We start from the raw sequence: 6000 nt of genomic DNA, 5'->3' as shown, positions 1-6000 counted from the left end.
CAGCAGCCAGCGGGGTAGAGCTTCAGCAGGCTCCCACAGCAAGTGCATATCCTTCGTGTGTAGGAGTAGCTGCTGATTGGGAGCAGCCCAATTTCAAGGAACTCCCAAAAGTTACAAGCCTTAACGTCTTGCTGAATCAGAGGGCAAAATCCAGAGCAGCTCCCATGCTCTGCAGCCTGGAGAAAGCAAAGAGCTGGGTTTCTGCAGCCAGGACCTCTTTGCTGGACATGACAATCTCCATTCCCCTCCTGCAACATTTCTTGAGACGTTATCTGCAATTCCTACACACACACCTGGCCCTAATCAAAGGGCCCAGCACCTTCCCTGTCGCCCAGCCAGTTAAACCTGCACAAACTGAGCCCAGCACACACAAAAAACCCTCTCTTGGGTGAGGTCCTTATCATCTGTGAGTCAAAGCAGCCTCCCAGCCGTGGCTCCGACCCATCTCAGCGCTGCCTCGGTGCGGATGGGAGGTGCCCAGGGCTCTGCACCACCGTTTCAGCTGCGTGCCGCCGTGCTCTGCACCATGAATAAAAAGGTGGAGCCCTCCCAGCCATGGCTCTCGGGAGCACGACCCCCTGCAAGGCAGCGGCCAGGTTGCCCTCGCTGCTGCTCCCTTGATCCCATCTCCTCCCCGCCTAATCCGCGCTCCCCTCCCGGTATCCTCTGCTCCACTTTAATGCCAAACGTTGGCCGCCAGCCACTCAGCTCTGGAGGACGCCTTTTTTTCCCGGTTATGCAACGCGTGGCTGAGCTGTTTGCCTTTCGCTGCAAGGGAGTTTTGGGAGGCCAGGCTGGGAACCCCGTCTGAGGAGCAGGCAAGGTCCTGGGGTGCCCCAAATGGGGACAGAGAGGCAGCAAGGCTGCCTCCCTCCCTCACCCTGCTCCTGGGGCTGCTAGTCATTCCTAACCCCTTCCTCTTCCCCTCTTTCCAGAAATCCCAGTGCTCCCACAGGGTCCAGGCCTGCTTCCTTGCCCCATGGGCTCCTCCACACTGCAAGAAAAGCTTGCTGCAAGCTCGCGGCATGCTGGGCGCAGCATCGCGGCTAACCCTGCGGTCTCCCAGCCGGAATAATGAATTACACTCCGAGTGCCGGTTGCAGCCCGTTTCACAACACTGTGCCCTGGGACCGCTGACGCTGAGTCCCATTTTGCTCTGACCCCAGTGGTCAGAGAAGTACAAGCTCCCCTCAAAGGGACAACGTGGCATGGGCATGGTCCCGAGTCCCTGCGCCCCAAGGGGCCGAGCCTTCCCCAGCCCAAGGCCTCCCCTTGCAGCCCTCTCCCACGAGCAGAGCCTTCACCTTCCTGGTGATGGGCTTATCTGCTCCACCGCAGACTTGCTTTTATGCTGGAGAGCTTTGAAGATAAGCGAGGGCTTGGGAGAGTGTGTATTCAAGGCTCAGGCTGCCGCGGCTGGGGATGCTATTCCTGGGCTGCCATACACAGCAACACGTGAACCATGGGCTGGGTGGTTGACCGTGCCACCGGCTTATTTTGGGGTAGATCTCGAGTGCCTGCTGCCGGTGCCCGGAGTGGAGGAGAAGCCTCTCCAAGATACAATGGGGTGCCCAAATAGGTCCCTTCCTCCCAGCTGAGGCTCCTGTGCCCTTCCAAAACCCACCACGACATAAGCTGCCAAAGAGCCTCTTCCAGGAGGGAAAACTTCCCCAAGTGCAGCTGCTCTGGAGGACATCCCAGCCACTCACCACTGGACCCTTGCTTCCGAAACCCAGCAGCCTCCCCGTGACCGGCAAGTGCTCACCAAGCCATCACAGCGAAGGTTGGGACACAGAGGACATTCTGTTCCCTGCTCTCCCCTTAAATTATCCTGCCACATATAGTAGAACTTGGTGCTATTTTTAGGCCTTGCTTGTTTAATTATTGAGGAAGAGTTTGAAGGATCTCTTGAAGGCGAGGAGATGAGCACCCGCGGGTGCTCACCAGATTTCTCTTCCTGCTGCTGCCTGCGGAGGCTGCTCAGCCCTGAAGCACCTGGCAGAGAGTGGGGCCATAGCGGCGAATATCTCCCTTTGCCACACAAATCCTCCAACACTAGCTCCTGCCTGTGCTTCCTTCACCTGTGGGGGTGACCATGGGAATGGGGGGAGCGGGGCTGGGCTTTGGAACCGGGGAGTGAGCAACCCCTCTGCCGTAACCGCAGCAACAACCGCCTCTTGCGCACGAGGAAAGCAGCTCAGGGGCTGAAATGAGGGCAAAATCTGGTCCCCAGAATGACACTTTGCCAGCACAAGAGACCACATGCATGAGCCATCAAAGCCAGGAACCACTGGGTCTCAGCTAGCAAAAACCAGTGTGATCCCAGGGCTGGCTTCCACCAGGAAGACATGTGGCTCAGAACTCACCCTTTTTAATTTTAACCAAACCAGCCACTTTTCTTGCTGAAATATGACCTTATTCTCAGCTCATCGAGTGGAATTGCAATGGCAGGAGATTTTTTTTTTAAAAAAACTGGTTCCTTTCACGTTTTCACTTACAAAAAGCCAGACAGAGGAGGGCTTTATTTGAGATTAAAGGGTTACGGTCAACTTGAAGTCTGCTGAGATTTCAGCAAAATGATACATAATGAAGTAAGAGCCAGATATTCAAGTGGCATCAGCTGCCATGGCTTTATTATCTTCAGTTCTGCAACACCTATTGGTACCTGCCAGCAACCTGGTCCAAGGACTTCAAGGAAAACGTTGATTTACCCCAGCTGCTGGGCTCAGCCAGCCAGGATTAAGTCCCTCCAGCTGAGGATAGGGGCTGTTCAGGGTTTCTACGATGCCGTCTTGTTTCCTAAGGAAACAAGACACGTAGCGAGTCGTGTATTTGGTCTGTTTGTCTCTGCCTTTCAACCATGTTGGGTACAAAGGATTTTAATAGTGCTACAGGTTGCGTGAAAATAATTAGCCTTTACGAGAGACAGCATACTCGTTCCAGCAGGGACAGCGGGATAACCCCGACTCTAAGTCCCCACGCAGGGAGCACCTTTGATCCAAACCCTCTGCCACCACCCGCCTGCATCCAGCCCCTGGCCCTGCACCAGCTCTGCCTCTCCCCACAGAGGTCACCGAGTGATGCCACACCACCAGGATTCCCCAAAAACTGCTCCAAACTAATTGTTGCAATTAAGGATGGGGTGATGGAGCCGGGCCCGGGGTGGGCATCTCAAGGCAAAAGCTGCTGGAGCCAGGCTGGGTGCTCCAGTGGGTGCAGGCGGGAGGGGGGGGGGAGGGCGGGGGGGAGGGAGTTGTCAGCCCCTGCTCCTTAACACCCTGACAAGCTTATAACTATTTCATTTGTTACACTGTGAACCTTTTAAAATTAATGAACATAAGGTTGTCACGGTTGCTGTGGCGACGACACGTTGCCGGGGCAACGGCAGCGATGCAGAGCCTGCGGAGTGTAATCAGGGGTCAGGCGAACGATAGAGCCAGGGATGCATGGGGGGGCTGCGGGAAGGGGCCCTCTCCGACCCCCAAAACTAGCACCCGCGGATGGCAAAGCCATCATCACAGCGCTCCCCCGCCACTGCCGCCCTGGCCCCAGCAAGCAAAAGTGCCTCGACGCCCTCCGTGTCTGCATGGCCCGAGGATGCTCGTGCTTTGCACCAGCTCGACCCTGCTAACGGCAAAGGCAGCCGACTCGCAGACCGCATCCCATGGTCACACTGCCTCCCCTTTCCACCCTTCCTGTCCCCCAGGGGTCTGTCCAGGTCTCCAGCCCCCGCAGTGGGAGTCTGCCTAGACCGAGGGTGGCCAAGGCAGAACAGACATGGCCATGTGGTAAAATGGCGCCTCCGGGTCCCCTCCTGAAGGGACACGAGGACAACGGGGTGGTTTGGGAACAGTTCGCCCTGCCTTGCTCTTCCCACGGAGCAGGGGCTGAGGCCAGGGATGCCTGCCCCAGCAGCACCTCCCCACCCTGGTAGTTCAGAGGCTGCGTGTGATCCAGAGCAGCAGAGATTTTGCAGCCACAAAACTCTTTAAATGCATTTTGTTTCTCCCGCCCCAGCAACACACTAGGAAAGGGCAGAGAGGGAGGGGGCAACTGCACACCTCTGCAAAAAAAACAAACCTCACTGAAATTCCGAGCAGAAAAACGCCTTTGCAACTTTGCAAGCAGGCTTTGAAATCCTCTTTTTCAGTCCCAGCAAAAGGAGGTTCAGCCCCTCTCACTCCCCAGAGTGCAGCTCGGCAGCCCCATGAACACGGTGCTGCGCAGATGCCACCATGCACGTGGCATCCCTTCCCTGGGGAGCTGACGCAGAGGGTGCCGAGGCCGCAGGGACAGCGGTGGGTCAGGGGCTGGCCAGACCCAGAGGTACAGGGGCTGGGGGTGGCTCTCTGCCCCCACGGAATTAGGCAAGGCGATGGGGTGAAGCCTGAGAGGCTGGGACGACAGGAATGGGGTGCAGGATGGAAACCATCCCCTCCCCAGCGCAGGGTGCAGTAGTCGCCCTCCGCTTGGGGCAACACAGCCAGCCCTCCTCCGTGGCTGACATCTCCCCGAGATCAAAACCAGAGGGTGTGAGCAGGAGAAAAATGGGGTGGGGAAGGCAAGTTTCGGGGCTGGGGATTTCTCTGCCTCCTGGGAAGGGAGGTCTGGGCTCATCCCAGGGCCATCAGCACAGAGGAGGGTAGCACTGTCCCCAGCAGCCCTCGCTGACACCCCCAAGATCCTTGCAGCACCGCAGGGCTGCAGATGGGCTTTTTCCCCGGCCCTTTCAGGGTGGAAATGGCCCAGCCTCTGTTTGCACCCAGCCTCCCCACAGGTGGGAAAATGAGTGGTTGGTATGAACCAAAAACCCCAACTCCCTTTCCAGCTCTGACAGATGCACAATGTAAAGCAAAATATATAATTTCTATATATACGAGAAATAAATTTTTATATATATATTTTGATATACACGAGATTTGAGGGGGTGGGGTATGTGTATATACATATATAGAGAAGCCAAAAAGCTCCCCAAAACCACAGAATCTCACAGAATCACAGAATGTCAGGGGTTGGAAGGGACCTCAAAAGACCACCTAGTCCAACCCACCTGCCAGAGCAGGACCACCTAGAGTAGGTCACAGAGGAACCAGCCCAAACCCGTCTCCTTATCTGGCTCTTGAAGGCAACCTTGTGCTGGGCTGCTGGAAGGAGGAATGACCCATCACTGACACCTGTCCTGGGTTACAGTGTAAAATGTGCCAAAAGGAAAAAAAAAAATATTCTATTACCATCTTCAGGAGCTGTTGAGACCAGGTGGGGCGGTGCTCCCTGCCTCCCCCCCTCTGGACTATCTCCTGTTACTGGGCACAACAATGCCTTATCGCCTGACCCATCGATAACTCGCTCCTGGGCTATCTCCTGTTCATGGCCCATCAAGGAACTGCCTCACGACTCCCCATCCCATTGTGAGATGCTCCGCCCGGGGAGGGGGGGGAAGGAGCCAAGCAGTCCATGCCAAATAAAAACGGAGATTTTGAACACCCTAGCCGCCTTTCTTCCACTGGATTCCCAGAGGAGCTTTTCCCCCCACTGGAGTTCCAGAGGACAAGAGCTACCTGCCGACCACTGGACCTTCGGAGGAAGACCAGACTCTTTTACCTGATTGCTGCTTCCACAGAACTACACCCATCACTTCAGGAGGACTGCAGCCAGCATCTTATCGGACTGCTACTGCCACCCTAACAGGGTGTCAGGTTGTATTCCTGACTCTGTCAGTGTAAACCAGTGGGTCGTTTGTTTTTCCCTGCCTTGTGTTATATATATATATATATATATATATATTAGTAAAGAACTGTTATTCCTATTCCCCATATCTTTGCCTGAAGGCCCGTTAATTTCAAAATTATAATAGTTTGGAGGGAAGGGGGTTGCACTCTCCATTTCAAGGGAGGCTCCTGCCTTCCTCCACAGACACCTGTCTTTTCAAACCTAGACACACCCCACCATTTGGGGCTCATGATGCTGCTCGGAGCATGGCTGCCGAGGACACGCGCATCC

This window comes from Leptosomus discolor, chromosome 26 (assembly GCF_034619465.1).
Source record: "Leptosomus discolor isolate bLepDis1 chromosome 26, bLepDis1.hap2, whole genome shotgun sequence".
NCBI classification, from domain to species: Eukaryota; Metazoa; Chordata; class Aves; order Leptosomiformes; family Leptosomidae; genus Leptosomus; species Leptosomus discolor.
Note: the sequence above shows the minus strand (reverse complement) of the source record.